General features: G+C 35.1%; 1 protein-coding gene across 1 annotated transcript in view; it reads left to right on the top strand.

The window, feature by feature from the left end:
- The first annotated feature begins 1,811 nt into the window (after positions 1-1,811).
- Positions 1,812-18,923, top strand: part of LOC133526535 (neuropeptide CCHamide-1 receptor) — a 300,559-nt gene continuing 283,447 nt past the window's right edge. Inside the window, exon 1 of the mRNA XM_061863212.1 lies at positions 1,812-1,993. The gene's annotated coding sequence lies outside the window, so the exon portion shown is untranslated. The remainder of the gene's footprint in view (positions 1,994-18,923) is intronic.

Here is an 18,923-nt window from a genome sequence, read left to right as displayed (position 1 = left end):
TTGATACACAAATGCAAAAGTCTTGGTTAAAATATTAGTATAATTCTACCCATAGATTTATAACTAGCCTAGATGCCTAGTCTGTACATCCCTAGTGAAGCCATTTCGAGTACGACATTATGTCGCCCTCGTGTCATCGTATCCGAACGGCCCTCGCAGTACTCAAGGTCGAGTTGGTTTGTGTACACCTCCCTCCCGGTTATAAATAAAAAAATACAAGAAAGATGGTTGTTTGTGCGGTGAATTGGTGTCACAACACATCAGTGAATAAAAACAAACCGCCTGATATAACATTTCACGCGTAAGTATCCAGTTTAATGTGATATTTTTACGTAATTGTTCGTCAGCCGCCATTACTTATAAATGTTGCCAGGTGATATGAATCTTTTTTCCTCCAAATGAGGCATGACGATTACATTGATAAAATTAATATGCTTACTTTAAGTTCCTTGTATGACTAGAAAATATTCTTTTTTAGTTTTTCATTCTTTTATTTCAAATTATGTTTTGTCTTTTATAAAATTACAGTTTAAATTCATATTTTTATTTTGTGTGATATTCGTTTTAGATTTCCGACTGATCCGCTTCTGTCTGCGAGATGGACGGAAAAAATTAGATTAAATAGGAACGATGCAATATGGAAACCGACTAAACATAGTCGAATATGCTCTGGCCATTTTGATGAGCAAGTAAAGTAAATTTTATTTGTGGAACACAGGTGTTACAGTTAAGGTCTGTAAAAACGAAACGCAACTGTCACTGTCGCACTTATATGGAAGACTGATAGAGAGACACAAAGCGTTTCGTTGTTCGAAGCAATAGCGATTGCCACCTTGGCTAGGCCTGCAGGTACAATTACTAGTACTGACGATAAATAGTTATTTGTTTTACAAGTGGAAAAGTTGTTGTTTAACCGCTCGTGCTAATATTGCTACTCGAGCTAAATAAAGATCCAAAATGTCGAAAAATGGAATCTTGAGCGTTGCGAGGGTTTCAAGTTACGAAAGTTAAACAAATTTTGCCCCAAGTGAAACACAAAACTTTTCACCACACCAACCCGAAGAAAATATTAGTCAAATTAATGTTAATTGTTAGGATATCTTAAGAAAACATGAGTGAAATAGTGATAAAGACGGATTACATACGTAAGTTGTATTAGTCAAATAAAATCAAACCAAATCAAATCCAAATGATCGTCATTAAATATTTATCATTTAAAATCATTATTCCAAAGTCAATTCTACCAGCTATTATCTGTGCACATTTGTAAAATAAAAAATAAACGTTTTTTTATTTAAACATTATTTCACAAAGTACAGAAATGCAAAGTCCTTAAAAGAAACCTTGAAAGCTTTTGCTACAAATTTAATATCTACATACACACTCCCAAATGATTGATAGCCCATCCCAAAGGATGTGGTTAAAAATGTTAAAATCCATCTACTTTAAGGGGAATAAATGAACTCTGGCAACCCATTTTTGTATATATGTGTGTGTCGCTGAGCGTAAGACACGAGCGTCGCACGCACACATCGATCGAGTTTCGGCTTCACTTTTGGCAGATTAGCCTTATGAGGACAAACTGTTTATGTGTGATAGGTCAGTGATTCTACCATATTAAAGTCCATGTTCAGAATTACCAAAATACACCTTACTACTAAGTAGTAGTACTTAGGCAAGTGCCTAAGTATACAAAAACCCTCCAACCGGTAAAATTCACTATAATTTCATAGCAAAGCACACTTATATAGCTTTACACCGCATGCACTGACGTGAACAGAAGTTCTCAGCTATCTATAGACGGGCAGTCGAAAGCCGGCTTCAGACCCGAGCGGCCGGGCGACGCGTTTCGGTTACGTTTTCGCAAGTTCGAAATTCGAATTCTAGTGAATGAAGTTTAGTATCGAAAAGTATTGTAACGAAAAGTGTTAGTGTGTGCGTGTTGTGTAACTTTAATGTGTAGTGGGAAGTTTTTTGAAGAAAGCAGCTACGCGTAAGTTTTTTAAACTTTTTATTTAGTTTTTAAGGTTTATTGACGAACTTTTTTTTTTATTTTTTTGTGATGAAACTTTTTAACTTTTTTAATGTGTTAATTACCACTTAAGTGGCATAAAAAAAGAGTTTTTATTACATTATTAAACATAAACTTAATAAATAGTAGATATTAGGTAGTAGGTAGTAGGTACATATTTTTTATGTGTTATATATTTTATAATAAGAAAAATCTAAATTGAAAAAAGTTTATTACGTTCTATGGCATTTTATTTTTGCAACTTTTATACGAGCAGTTTTCGGGATCTACAACTTTCTCAGGAGCATTTTATTTTTTAATAAAATATGTTGATGTTTTGACATATTATTATAAACAATCAAAAGGCTACTTAAGAACAAAGGTTATAATTACCACGGCCGTTATATTAAATAAAGAAGCCACAATTATAAGTCGTTCCAAGATATCTCAAACATCAGACTAATCTTACTTGCTCCTTCATACTTTGTTATCCTTTGAACTTCGGTCCTTATTTTGTGACAAAGGTCTTAATTATTTTCCCTAAAATCATGACATTATTGGTAAAATCAAGGAACATAAAAATGAATTATTTTCTCCCGATTTTTTTTATACAAAGTGATCCTTTGATTTTGTAATGTATCTGAAGGTAAGTAAAGAAAAAAAATGTTGGGGTGCGATATGTGATCTTGAAATATATTTTTAACGAACTGATAAATAACAATATAATATACGGGATTTTAAGAACGGGAAATAAAGAAGAAATTACATTGGTGTTATAATGCTATACTGGAATATATTTTTAATGAACGGACAAACAGAAAATAGAATTTAAAGGATTTTTATATTTTATAATAAATCTGAAGTAAAGAAAAAAATACAGTCGTATAGGTACACCGTATTTTTTATTTACTTCACCCGGCGTGATCATGAAATATATTTTGAAGGTGCAGTAAGCTCAGAGAATGTAGTTTTCGAAAAGTTGTAGTGCTTTTAGTTCACAAATCGGTTGCCAAAAATTTTACTAGCAATCATGAGGTTTTTTTTTTAGGAACTTCAGGGTTTCGATTCCTGAGTTTTTGCCTTTCGCTCGGTAGAAAAAAAATCACGAATATAGATTCAAAACGCACTTTAAAAAATAATGATTAATTTTATTCACTGGTTCCCAAATTTACTTGCTTCGTTGTTGCCCTATTTAGAAATTTTGGTCGAACCCATTGACACTCTCTGAAAGTCCCAAGCCTACATATTTACAAATTAGATTTGGTGGCTTCGGAACTCGCATAGTCTCGGGTTTAGCGCTGTCGGTATTCTTGTCTTCAACTCATGGCACGTCTGATCTCGCAGGTTTTTTTTCGTCGGTTGCAAACAAGCATACGGCCCGCCTGATAGTAAGCAGTCACCGTAGCCTATGGACGTCTGCAACTCCAGAGGTGTTAGGTAAAATCCTCAAAGCCCCATCGGCAACAAACTGCGAGATCGCGTGACTGGATGAAGCCAGGAATAGATAGCACATCTTGTAATTCAGCATAGTTAGGCTGAATTACCAGATGCGCCATCTAGACCAGAGAAGTTAAGGGTTTGGGACAAATTAGCCTCCACTACCGTATTAAAATCTTTAGTTGACACGTCGTCGGGCAGAGACCATGCAAGACTGCAAGCTGTATCTAGACAAGAGTCTGGAAAATGGCTACATGCTTATTCTTCACCCAACACCGGCACTTTCATCGACCCAAACACAGTAAGAATAGCAATCGGCCTCCGAGTCGGGACTGATCTAACACAGCTGCACTTCTTGCGAAGCCCCCCTAGATAGCCTCGACTATCACGGACTTCCATGCTCCTCGGGCGCCGGCCAGAAACGCAATTTTTTTTTCGGCAGACAATTTGCTTTTGTCGATATTGACGAAAACTCATATAACATTTTTTGCTCCTTATGACCTCAGGAATGGTGGTTAAATTCTGTCGGGTTTTACCTGAACACGGTGTACAGGTATGAAGATTTTCATAAATTTTGTTCAATTAAGCTGCTTCACATTCAAACAAGACGAGATTCCGCTGCGCGCTATCTCTCTTAAATAAATATCTTTTACTTCTAGCATTTCTATAGCACCCTTATCAATATCCACAATTCCACACACATACTATTGGATTTTACCTACTTCTGATTCAAATAGCAGGTTTCAATTTGGACCCGGGAATGTACTCAAACTACTTCCAAAAGAGAGGTATGAGTATGAGGCACTGTGAATGTCACATCGCTTTGTGTGGTAGGGCACAAGACAGCGGATTTCTTCTCAGATCTAGAGCAGAGCCCAACTGGGGAAGTACATCCACCTTACAGAAAACCGCAGCCAAATAACACTAGGCCCTACTCAAAGTGTTGTGTTCCTGCCGGTGAGTAAGGTTGCCAGAGCTCAACGAGGATACGGAGTGTTAGGGTTGGCTAAGCGCATGTAACACCTCTGGACTTGTAGGCGTCCATAGGCTACAGTAACCGCTTACCATCAGGCGGGCCGCATGCTTGTTTGCCACGGACGTAGTGTAAAAAAAAGTTATGAATTTGTTATGGATATATTAAATTAACCAGAAAATTACTTTTGACACTTATTCCTCATATTCATAACAAATCTAGATCAAATCCATAACCTGTTATTACAATTAGAATGTACTCTTCCTAGTACTCGATACTCAAATGTTACTCAATATTGAAATCAAACTAACAATAACGGCCTGATTCGAACTTTAAGATACGTCAAATATTAGGTCTAGATACGAGGTTGTCGCTGAGATTCAAGATGGCAAAGACATCTCTAATTTTTTTTTTTGTGTTTTGCTCATTCATGTTGTTTAAAGTGTAATATTGATAGCTTATTACGCAGTGAACTACGTGGAAATGTGCAGCTAGTGAAAAACTAAAATTGAAACGCGTATCACCATGTTTTAATCAACAGCCGGCAATCCATCGTGGCTTTTAGTAAAAGCAACTACCGAACAACGTCATGCTCTACGAGCACACTTAGAACGCAGAACGAAACTTGAAATTGGCAAAATCATAGATTTTATGGAAGCCATATTTTAAAAGAAGAAGGTCTAGATACGATATGTAGCGGATTTGTCAGTGTCAAAAGTGACGTTATTGTTTTTGTTTGTTGTTTAAGTGACCTAATATTTGACGTATCTTAAAGTTCGAATCGGACCGTAACATATCTCATATTTGGACAGATATGAGAAATCCCGACAAGTAAACAAGGATTGTAATCCTCGACTTACGATTGAGAGTGGATTATATCGTCTTATATACAGGGTTATTTAGGAGACGTGAACAGGATCAACTCTGCGCAGTAAATAATAAGTTACTGTTTCGTACCAATACTTGTGAGATTAACGTTAGTTTTTTCAAGTGTTTGAAAATGGGTTTATTTATTTACGCCATACATGGATACCTTTGACGACCGGTTTGGCCTAGTGGGTAGTGACCCTGCCTACGAAGCTGATAGTCCCGGGTTCAAATCCTGGTAAGGGCACTTATTCGTGTGATGAGCGTTGATATTTGTTTCTGAGTCATGGGTGTTTTCTATGTATTTAAGTATTTATAAATATTTATGTATTATATATATCGTTATCTAAGTACCCTCAACACAAGCCTTATTGAGCTTACTGTGGGACTTAGTCAATTTGTGTAATAATGTCCTATAATAATAATAAAAAAATTAAAAAATACCTACAATTAGACTTTCTCCGTCAAATACCGATAATCTCTGCTTTATTCATAACAAATGACAAATTTGAAAAAACGATCTCACTTGAGTGTGACAATTTCTTCTTCGTAATTAAAACGGTGTCATAATGGTTAAACAGATTTTATTTTTATTAATTAGATGTTTTAGGGTGAACGTGGGTGTAGATATTTAAATTTGTTTTTTCCATAAAAGATAAAAACAAGAAAAAGGTGTGATTGTTTTACTTTTTTTTGGGACAATCTTAGACAGATCCATCTAGCCCCAAACTAAGCAATGCTTGTACTAGGTAAGGATAAACATACGTATATAGATAAAAACATACTTAGATACATAGAACAACATAGTATTCATCACACAAATAAAGGCCCTTATCGGGATTCGAACCCCGGACGATCTGCTTCATATGCAGGCTCTATATAATAATCCATTAATATTTACTGTGTGTAGATTTGGCTCTGCTCACGTCTCATTAATCACCCTGTATAAAGTTTATGTAAACAATAACAATTCGCATATATAAGGCCAAATTATTCAGAACCCGATATACGTTAATACTGATTAATATCCGAGTGGTATGGCGCACGTCTTCCAAAGCAAAGGTCGGGGTTTCAAACTCCGGTAGCATGTGTATGTGTATGCAGCATGTATGTGTAACAAGAAACTTATTGTTACACACACATGCTGTATACACATAACTACTCTTTTTTACAGAGATGACATTTAAAACCCGTCAAAAACAAAATACTAGCGTTAATAAGAAAGAAAAAATATACCGGCCAGTACTTAAAAAAGTTCAAATTTTACCATGGAGGTCAAATACACTATTTAAGAAGATTGTAATCCCGGTTTCCGGATATATAAATAGCAGCCCTCGTACATTCACTACAATTAATGAAAATGCAAGTTTAGAATATACATGGTTACTAATATACATAAATAAAAACATAACAATAAAAGAATGCCTACATATAAAAATATAATATTAATAAAAAAATCAATACATAATGTAAATAAAAAGATATGAATTGGAACCAGAAAATTAAAGAAGTTGAATTTGATGTTGAAGAAGTAGATGATGTTATAGTTTTGAACTGGTTTTGACACGACCTTCACGATTGTCTTGGTTGTAATTGTGTGATAAATCTGAATTACACTAAAAAAAGGTCAACAAACTGAAATCGGATTAGTATAGAAAATCGTCTAGAAATAATAAGCATAAGTAATGAGCAATCGGCAAAAGCTCGCGCCAGATACTATGAATCAATCGATATAATATTATAAATGTTCATAAACACATAATAACCATTCAGGTCATAGGTCATTGCGACGTAAAGTCTGGCACATGCAAACATTTAGGTAAATGCCGGCTGATTCAATTTCCGGATATATTCTAGCCAGCACCATTATTGACAATGTCTGTCGCTAAAAGCCATGATATTCAGAAACGAACAAATACCTACAAATTAAAAATATATGAAAAGAAAACTGTAATCAGGCTACTATTAATAAAAAGTAGTCTATCAGGCCAATTCTGATGTCCGGTCTGGCCTAGTGAGCAGTAATCCCGCCTATGAAACCGATGGTCCCAGGTTCAAATCCTGGTAAGGGCATTTATTTGTGTGATGAGCACGGATATTTGTTTCTGAGTGATGGCTGTATTCTTTGTATTTGAGTATTTATATATTATGTATATTGTTGACTAACTACAACAAAAGGTTTAATTAAGCTTACTGTGGGACTTAGTAAATTGTGTAATAATGTCCAAATATGTACTATTTATTTATTGATGTATTAGTTTAATTGTAACAATATACCTCTCGACACCCCTGAGCCGCTCACACCGGTGTTGCTCCTGGTCGTCTTCACGACGGCATTTTCAGGGGCCCATCTAGTGGGCGGCGAGTCACCGCCTGCCTCGATAACTAGTGAAAACATTGTTATGGCAGGTGTCCGGACGTCTTTGCAATAACCCAGTCATTGTCCTCCCAAACTTCAATCCATAGACCGTTATACTGTTCACTTTTACTACAATAGTCCCAATGCCTGCTGCGACCGGTTCATGGGTGTCTATTGTTGGGCCTGTGAACGGGTTCCAGCAGGCGTTCTACATGACATTAAAGCTCTCCAAGGGGCCTCTACGTGTTGGATCTATATCCCCACGCAAGCCTATCAAAAGATCGGGATTTATAGGCCCGTGAAATCCAAGGAGATACTGAGATACGGATCTAACATGAATGTGACATCAAACTCATATGAGATAGTTCTAATGACTAATCTCCTTTGCAGGACCTGCTGAATTGCGCATCAGGTCAACCTTCAACCAAAACTGTCACTTTTCACACTGAGGGATCAGTTTCAGATCAGTATCATTTTAGAATAAGATCTAATAACTAAAACTCGAATTCAAAAACTTCGCTTTTGACACTGAGATATCAGTATCAACACTGTAGCAACTAGTGTTGGTAGCAACTCGAGTCTTTTGAGTCTAAATTGAAGAACTCGACTTGTTTTTCCGAGACTCAGAGCTTAAAAAACTTTTAAGTCTTTTAAGTCCCGAGTCGAGTCCTTTGTTGAGTCTTTTTTGAGCGCTACTTAAAAGGACTCGAGTCTCCGGATAAAGACTCTGTCAACAATTTTATAGGTTTTACCTAAACAACGGTAAAGTAAATATGCGTTATTGTATAATTTATCTCATTTATCTGACATTGTACGGTTTCAACTGAGAGTACGTCTGAGCGTTTGTCAAGTTAAACCAGTTTGATAGCTCTGGCTTCCCTCAAATGCGGTAGACCCATTTATGATATGTATTTCGAAGTTATTTTAAAAAAAATACAAGTTCTCCGAAAAGGACTCAAGTCTCTACAAAAGATTCGAGTCGCTAATAAGTTGAAAATAACTAGAGTTCCATCTTAATTATGAGAGACTCAAAGAACTTGAGTTTTAACCAACACTAGTAGCAACACCACCAAAATAAAATTATAAATCATCGGTGAATATTTGAAATTGATTTAATTGAGTACATGAACACTTTAACAGTCGACTTCTAGATCTCCCGGTAATAAGTTTTTCACTTTAGGTGTTACATTTAGGTATATCATATAAGTTCTTGCATACTAAACATGATCTATATTTTATGTTATAATGACTAACCTCTTGTAAAATATTCTCTTTTAAAAAACACATTAAATAGATATTATATAAACAAACCATCAAAAAAGGATCCTCACTTTGATTCATATTTTATCGTGTCGGTCACGCTACATTCCTCGTTGTTCGATTTTAATGGTTCTTTTTTAATGAATGGGTGACCCTTAATGACATCGTCTGAATTGGGTCAGGATTGTTTGAAGTCATCAAAAAAACTTGGATTGTTAGGACTTGTTTGGAATTGATTTTCATGTAATAATGAAGATATTACAATGCCAAATGTATAGCCGACCCGAAACTTTATTTATAAAGATTATTCCAGACAAGAAAATAAACACGAGACTGACCGAGTATGTATTTGCATTTTCAGAGTTATTACAAGGATTTATCTAACTTGCAATCTTCGTCTTTAAGAGGAAATACCGGGTCAGCCCCATATAAGATTTGAGAATTTTAGGTAAATAGCATAAAATTTCAGCGAAAAATCCTGCTTCGTTCGTGCCGAAGTTTCGTTCTCGACATTTTTCTTCTCTAAAACTTAACCAATCGTAATGAAATTATCTGTGACTTACCGTTTGCGTTTTTTTTTGACTGTTTTATTAAAACAAAAATATCAAAAAAGCAAAACGTACAGCAGTACTGGTAATACCGAGCTCAAAAAAAAAACAACGGGTTGCTCTCCGGGAAGGCCGGCAGAAGTGAAAACTTAAATATTAACGTTGCGCATTTTTGATATTTTGGAATGGTTAGGGAATAATTTTGCACGAATTGCTTTAATTATCAGTATAAAACTACTATCATTTAAGTGGTAAAATACAATACTTCCTCTCCTACGCTGCGCCGGCGCTCTACTGGCTTCAATGACATTGTAACAGTTTTTCGATCAGGTCACGTGGCCGTCTTACGAATTTTTAATCTGACGAATCTGTCGGTCACGTGTCCTGTCGCGAGTTTAACATTTTTCCCCATCACAAAATGTGCACAGCGCCGCTAAAGAAATTTTCACTTCAAAAAAACATCTAGGGCTAAAATCCAGAGAGGAAAATGTGTTTTGTTATGTTGTTATACTTTGGTATGTCATAGTTTATCAAACTATGTCCAATAGTCTTTCATTAAAATTGATTCAGGTAACAGATACAGATACTTTAGCGTCTAAAATATTAGTACGAGTAAGGACTGTAAATAGGTTATCTTCAAAATTTTAAAATGAATCTTTGACCACTTTCTTGTATCCGTTTGAGCTAGGCATAATTACCGAACATCGAACGTTACTAGAAGTGTATAATTATGGAGATCGAAAATGATCATAGCAACTAGACAACTACTTACGTGATTGTTTGTTGTGTTAATGCAATCTTATTGTGTTTGATAAAATCATAAATAGGTTTTTAGAATAATCTTAATGAGAAGGATATAATATAGTGAGAGTACAATATGACGACTGTTTCCTGTTACCCTAAAGTTGTCTGGAAGAGATTGCTTACAGCTATAAGACCGCCTGTTGCTACCTTTATTTACATTGTTAATCTGTTATTTTACTTAATAACTGTTTAAAGAAAACTATCAAAAGTGTTATTTTTTCTGTCAAATAATAGTTTTGCTTTTATAGTTTTCATCCGTTTATTTTTTTTATCCTAAAAAGTTTGTTTGTATATAATGCTTATGTCGACCTGAATTAATTTGTTCTTTTAAACCTCTTTCTGATTTTCAATACACATATATTATCTCACAACTCTGGTGTTTAATTAAAAACATAATTCCAAAATATTTGTCTTCGTCTTTTTACCTTAATTTGTCTTTAATTTGAATAGTTTCATGTGACGGAAACTCATCATAGTGACAACAATTCCAAAGTTAATGTAATTATTTAGAATTAAGTCCTTAACTATGTTGAGTTTCCAAACCCACACCTATCATCCTTTGAAAGGGGCTCATAAAGGATCCATTACCTTTTCGAGGACTGTGTTGTCTGTGTTAAAGTACCTACTCGAAATAAAGCTACTTGACCTGTAATCTGCCTTTAACAAAATTACAATTGGACCCGGGTACGTCCTTAAACTACGGCCAAAAGAGAGGTATGGGTATTGTGAATGGTTATCTTAAATACAGTCGAATACCCTATTGCGCATCTTACCAGTCAACCATAGGGCAAATCTGAAATGTGTCAAGGTGGGTGCAGTGGCAAAAAAAAACATGTTACCTCCTTTATGAAATTTAAAATCAACAATAATCGTCCTTTCACCGGTCTCCCTCATTGAAGTCGGTTTTTTTTTTCTTGAAAATTATTATTTCTAGTGTTATAGTTATGGACATCAGAATTCTTAGTGTAAGAGTCTAGATTCTTAACAACATAAAAAATACTATCATAGATGTATTGGGAAGCTACAGTTATAAATATTTATTTTTTTGAAAAGTGTTCTTAATGTAATGATTCACGTGCTCTTTAAATTATATATGGAACGAATGTCACTCTTCTGTAAGACAGATATAGTCTGTATGTCAGCTGCTTTGCCCCAAACCAGAATACCATATGACATTACCCTATGAAAATAACTACTTATAATAGACGAGGTGAGCTATCTCAACATTGGTCAATTGCCTGATTCTCCTAACGGCGTAAGCGGCCGAACTTAATTTTTTTGCTATATCTCTTATATGTGGACTCCATTGTAGATTTTTGTCCAATGTTAAACCGAAAAACAGTGCTTTATCCACCATCTCTAAGCATTCATTATTCAAAAGTATCTTAGTCTCGACTGGTTTAACATTCGGCAAAGAAAATCTAATAATTTGCATTTTGAATAAAAAGCTCTTGATGCGAACTCAAAACCGATGAAGAATTATCAAATTACCGTACGAGCAATTTTCCCCATTACTAATTTGTATTTGGAATTTCAGTTGCAAGTCCGCACGGGTTAGTAGTACAGGGATGTCCTGATTTTTATTTTAGGGTGTTTAGGGGTAGTCATCTTTATATTTAGGAGGAATGCGACATCACAAAAGGGACATCTTAACTTGTATGCTAGGGTTGTCACTATGTCTACATACAACACTCACGACATCCGATGGTATGTGAGTAACGTGACTTACTTGAATTATTGTGCTATGTCTCCTAGATGGAGCAGAGGGCGCAGTGCGCCGCCATCTGGATTGGATGTAAATAACGTAATGGGATGCTTTTTCACCTTTACATATGCTAATCACTGGATTCCATGAAAACGAAATCCCCTGTCACTCATCTTTCTGATTGAAATTTCGATGTTTTCTGATTTCAATTACTTTTCGTACTTTTCGGCTAGAGTAAAAACGCTCCGATGAGAGGACTTTGGGATTATGGAGTTCAATCCATTTTGGTCCCAACTGTAGCAAATGTTTGGCTACCGCAGGCTTATTTATTTGATGTATTTTTTGACGTTCTTATACAAATTGATTAAGTCCCACGGTAAGCCAAGAAGGTTTGTGTTGTGGGTACTCAGACAACTATATATTATGATATACAAATACTTACATACATAGAAAACATCCATGACAAAGAAACAAATATCTGTGCTCATCACACAAATAAACGCCCTTACGGGGATTCGAATCCAGGACCATCGGCTTCATAGGCAGGGTCACTACCCACTAGACCGGTTAAAATTGACTTGAAGTTTTCAACAACATTAACATATGTCCGTTAGATAGAAACTAAGAAACCCTTTTTTACATAAGATATCCAAAAGGTCTAACTAAATCGAAAAAGTTGGAGTCGATCCTTTCAAAATTGGATTAGGCTGCAAGTTATCAAACGTCTTCATGTTTGGGTTATGGAAATTTAAATAGATCGTCAACCATGCAGCTCAAACTTTAAGCCAAAAGTGAAGCACCCGCGCGAAATCGCTTTTTCATAGAATCGTCCTCATTTTCCTCTGTCGATATTAACATTATTGAAAATATTTTGGCCGCGGCTGCTGGCTGAGCGGCGCGGGCGCACCCAGCTGCTCGCTCGCGAAGGCGCCGCTGACGCGCGCTGTGCGGACCCTTAACCTAGTAGCCCAGCACATTGATTTGTTGGTTTTCTCTGACTGTATTCACGAAGTCCACATTGTTCACATTATGTGTTATGCGCCATAACTAACAATAATTTTGTTTTCATCACACTTGCTCGAAAAAGATCTTATTTCATGCAGGCGTGCTGAAGGACAAAGGCATATTTTGTTTTCGCAGGAGTTATGGATTGTGAAAAAAAAAAGCTATAACTCCCTAGGGAGCTATGGCTTTTTTTTTAAATTATGTCACTTATTCAAATAAACCAAATAGCATCAATGAGTTTTACTTTTAAAATACTGACGTTTATAATTTAATATTTTTGTTTATGTTTAAAATTATTTAATTTTATTAATTTAACAGCCGTTTAAAATATTTTTACATAATTTTCAATCGCGGCTGAATGCCGAATAGGTCTGTGCCTTCGATGCCTCACCTGTCAAGAAATTACAAAATGGACGAATGTTTGATATGTCACCGTATTTTAGAATTATTTCGCTTAAAATTTAGTTTTATCTACGCAAGTGTGATGAAAAACATTGTGTGTAATTCCGGGGGTAAGAATATTGCAAACACGGGTCTAACACCACCCTTGTATCCAAAATTTCACTTACCCCCCTCGTTGCACAATGTACTATAATAGTTACACTATTGTCTTAGGTCTATAGTTGATATACAAAAAAATCGTTTTTTTTTTGTATATCAACCATTGCTATGCCCCTACGTTTGATTTTTTCGAATTTTGAATGATAATAAGAGCTAGAAGCATTAAAAAATTTGTATAAAATCTGTTTTTCGCTCCAAATTTTTAATATACATTAAATTATGTAAAATATTTTGCATAATGTCAACATCCAGAGAGAAAAATGGGGACTACGTTTGTATGGAGAAACGGTCGTCCTCTTTCCTCTTAAGATACGTCAAAAATTGCCAATGTGCCTGTGTCAAAAGTGACGTTTTTGTTTGAAGCAACGTCATTTCTGACAATAACATACATAGGCTTACATAGGCAGGCGTACATAGGCTACTTAGACTGCTTGTCATCAGGCCGGCCGTATGCTTTTTTGCCACCGACGTAGTATAAAAAAAAATCTAATCCATTTCGTAACTAGCAAATGTTTGATGTTCGGATCAAGCCAATAATCTTCTGTTTAAATGAATATTCTAAAAATACTATTCGTTGCTGTCATTTTAAATTCTAGGTAAATCAACCGTAATGGAGATCGTCTTGACAACATAAAAATTACATTTTATTCCTTAGAACAAATATAATTTAGTGAACTTAATAATCTGATTTAATAGTAGATTGTTAACCAAGGGATGAATGGCACTTCAGTCGAGGAAGTTTGACTTTGACTGAAATGATGCCTTTCAACCGAGTTAAGCACTGTACTTTTCATTTCGAATAAGAGGAAATTAAGTGCTTGTGTATTTAAATAAAACCGGGCCAGTGCGAGTCGGACTCGCGCACGAAGGGTTCCGTACCATTATTTATAAAAACGGCAAAAAAATTATGTTTCTTGTATGGGAGCCCCCTTAAATATTTATTTTATTCTGTTTTTAGTATTTGTTGTTATAGCGGCAACAGAAATACATCATTTGTGAAAATTTCAACTGTCTAGCATCATGGTTCATGAGATACAGCCTGGTGACAGACAGACGGACGGACGGACCGGACGAACGTTTGACCCTTTGGGTACGGAACCCTAAAAAAACCGGCTAAGTGCGAGTCGGACTCGCACAGGAAGGTGGTCCGTACCATGTACACATCTATAAAAACGGTCACCCATCATAGTACTGACCCCGCCCGACGTTGCTTAACTTCGGTGATTGGATGAGAACCTCGAGATTGGAAAGAAATATTTATTTTATTCTGTTTTTAGTATTTGTTAATATAGCGGCAACAGAAATACATAATCTGTAGAAATTTCAACTGGCTAACTATCACGGTTCATGAGACACCTCACACACACAGACAGACACACACACACACATACACACACACACACACACACACACACACACACACACACACACACACACACACACACTGTGGGTGACAGACGGACGGACGGACAGCGGAGTCTCAGTAATAGGGTCCCGTTTGACCCCTTGGGTACGGAACCCTAAAAATATGACTAAGTATAAACTTTTATAGTATCTGTTGCCCTCAACACTTTTACTAAAATTGCGGGGGCCTTTACTAACAATTTAGGTTCTTTATTTATGGAATGAGAAATTAAATATCAGAATGGTAATGTACATTTATTCCAATTTGCTATAAAATTTAAATACGCTCCGTCACGAACGAAACGCAACTGTCACAGTCGCACTAATATGGGAGAGTGATAGAGAGAGATGACTACGCTTCGCTACGGAGCGATAACTACTGTAACGTTGGCTACGCGGCCAGAAGTTATATCTTTAACTTTGCGTTGTCTTTTTCGTTTGAACATTTTAATTCACTATATACTTTAATCGCTTTGTACAGTAAAGACGTATAACTCTACTCTGCACCTGTTAGAAGTTCCCACTTAAGTCATGTCCAAATACTTGCTTCTTAGCGCTCGGAACTCTGAGATGCAGCCTGAATACACTACGTGGTATTTGTCTTAGCTTGGAACAACTTCTATTTTTAGTTTTATAAGATACAATGAATATAATAACTTCAATTACCAAAATATTTGTTCCAGTTCAGGACCTATTTTAGGGTTCCGTAGTCAACTCTTATGGTTTTTTTTATACCACGACGGTGGCAAACAAGCATACGACCCGTCTGATGGTAAGCAGTATAGTTTCACCATGTCCGTCTGTCTGACTGTCCGAGGCTTTTTTCCTTGATCGTTAGTGCTAGAAAGCTGCAATTTGGCATGGATACCTAAATTAAGCATTGCGACCTAACGGAAAAATAAAAACTACAAAAAAATGTTTTTTCTTAGGGTACCTCCCATATAAAATTTATTTTATTTATATTATAAAATGTTTTTTATTTATATTTTATTTTAAGTCAATAGTGTGTCGTTGGATAGGTCTGTCAAAACGAATACGGGTCTACTGCAATCATTTTTGACAAAGTGAATAGTTTCGGAAATAATCGCTCCGAACGAAAAAAACTATGTCCCCCCCCCACTAACTTTAGAACCATCGGTCCCCTTCTTAGTAAAAAGGAGTGTGGCCCATAATTTCCGAAAATCATTTTTTCTTGGTGGCAAATTTTCCGTTCCCATATTTTACCAATAGATTTTTTCACTTTATCTTATTTTACCTTGGGCATTTTTTCATAAACTTAATTTTCCCTTTCCCCATTTATTACTTTTCTTTTTAAGCCCCGTTGCTGCAAATAACCAGGAGTGTATTTTTCCTAAACAAAATTTTTCCTTTATGATTTTTTCATCTTTTTTTTTAACCCAGTGCTAAAAATAACCAGAGTTAAACTTTAGTCTAATCTAAAATCATACAAAATAATTGACGCATATCTTCAACTGACCTAACCTATATTATTATTAGCTCAATTCTATTGTAATTACACACGGTTTGATACGGCACTGTTATACATTCTTAGAATTTGAATAGAAGCTACTAATACTTCAGATTAAATAAAGAGGTGTGTACCTACGAGCAATTTTATTTACGACAACAATTCACATTGACATTATCGATTGTCTAATACGCATATGTTACATTGTATCAAATTTGTAAAATATAATAATATTTGTATTTGTAATATTTGTATATTATGGAGCCTGGAAATGAAAATACACCAGGTCCAAGTGGAATTAGCAACGAACCTGGTGAAAAGGAAAATGCCACGGGGCCAAGTGAAATCATGAAGGAACCTAGTGATTTCAGTTTTATTCATAGTAGCCACGGTGGAAAATTTTTGGTTGCGATGGCAGTACTCGTATTTAATGTTTTAAGAGAAAGCAGTGTATTTCAGTTTAATTTTTAAGACAATACTTTTTTAATATGAAAACACCGTAACAAATTACATTATACCTAAATAGAACTTACATTTATGTTTCATTACCATTTCCCCCAATTTCCCTCAGTAGTAAACATGGTAACAAGAAAATATTTTTCTAGATACTTAATTAAGAAAACGAAAATACGAAAAAGGTAAATAAAAAGAAATATAAAAATATGGTGATCAGGAAACATACTATTGGTAAAATGTGAGAATGAGAACGGAGCAATTGATACCAAGAAAAACTTATATTGGGGAAACATACCATTGGTAAAATGAGAGAACGGAATAATTAATACCATTAAAAACTTATATTGGGGAAACATACCATTGGTAAAATGTGAGAACGGAATAATTAATACCATTAAAAACTTATGTTGGGGAAACATAACATTGGTAAAATATGGGAACGGAAAATTTGGCACCAAGAAAAAAATATTTTCGGAAATTATGGGCCACACTCATTGAATATATTGTAAAAAATTAAACAAGATCATACTAAGTCAAATCCAAATGATCGATTTAAATATTTCTCATTCAAAATCATCATCAAATCCTGCGTAGACACACTGGCACCATCCCACCTCCAACGGACTAATGTAAAAGCGGGCGCAGCGGCGGAAAGTGCCGAAATTTTGCTAGTTATAGTAATCCTCTGCATATCCATTTTGTATATAGAATAGATAAAAATTCAATCAAAAGTTTGACCCAAAAGTAATGACGGGTATTAAAGGTCAAGTGGGCTAAGGCGGCAGAAGTCAGCTTCTATTGTAAATAGGAAACACCGTGCCTTAAACACAATAGGGTAGGTTAGTAAACTATGGTACCTCACCTGCCTTACCTAGTAAAGACCCACCATGACATAGTATTGTTTGCAGACGATACTTCACTTATTTTCAAAGTCAAACGACAGCAACAAGCTTGCAGTGATGTAAACAATGCTATTTCTAAAGTAGTAAATTGGTTTAATGTTAATAATTTATTGTTAAATGAGAAAAAGACTAAGTGCATTAAGTTTGTTACAAGTCACATAAGGAATGAGCAAACAGGTGTCATTGTCAAGGATGAGGAATTGGAACTAGTAGATAGCACAGTTTTTCTTGGTATAACTTTAGATTCTAAACTACAATGGGGTCCCCATATTGCTAATCTCTCGAATAGACTGAGTTCTGCAGCTTTTGCAGTGAGCAAGATCCGTCAGTTAACAGACGTGAAAACAGCTCGATTAGTTTACTTTAGTTACTTTCATAGCATTATGTCATATGGTATTTTACTATGGGGTAGTGCTTCAGAGATAAATACCATTTTTGTTCTGCAGAAGAGGGCTATTCGTGCAATATATAAAATGTACCATAGAGACACACTTAGAGATAAGTTTAAGGACATTAACATAATGACAGTACACTGTCAATATATTTATGAGAATATTCTGTATGTACATAAAAACATTGCCAGTTTTAAGAAAAACTGTGAAATACATAATATTAATACTAGAAATAAGCATAAGCTCGCAGTGCCCTTCACTAGGCTCCATAAAATTAAGAAATCATTCATGGGTAATTGTGTAAGATTTTACAATAAACTTCCTAATATTATAACTGAATTGTCTGTTAGTAAATTTAAAAATTATGTAAAACGTAAGCTTATCTCTAAAGCCTATTATAGCACACAAGACTACATGAATGATGAAACACCGTGGGATTAAGTGTGATTGTAAAGAATGAATTATTTATTGTTATGTTATTAATGAATTGAAATGATGAAATTAATTCAATGTATATATATACCGTATTTTTTGACATTTAGATTTTATTCTAGAAAGGTTCTAGACTAGTATTTTTATACAATTTTGATGTATGACGATCTTTTTATGAAATTCTTATTATTAAGTTTACCATATCTATAATAGTTCAATGTTTTTTTTTAGAACAATAATAACTGCATCAATAAATTGCTCTGATATTTAGATTAAGATGATATTTGTAAAATTTGACGATTTAAAAGTGCTTGTTGCTAGGCCTATTTGAATAAAGAA

The sequence above is a fragment of the Cydia pomonella genome, chromosome 16 (assembly GCF_033807575.1).
Source record: "Cydia pomonella isolate Wapato2018A chromosome 16, ilCydPomo1, whole genome shotgun sequence".
Classification (NCBI taxonomy): Eukaryota; Metazoa; Arthropoda; class Insecta; order Lepidoptera; family Tortricidae; genus Cydia; species Cydia pomonella.
The sequence above is the reverse complement of the archived record's forward strand: the minus strand, read 5'-3'. Positions and strand labels throughout refer to the sequence as shown.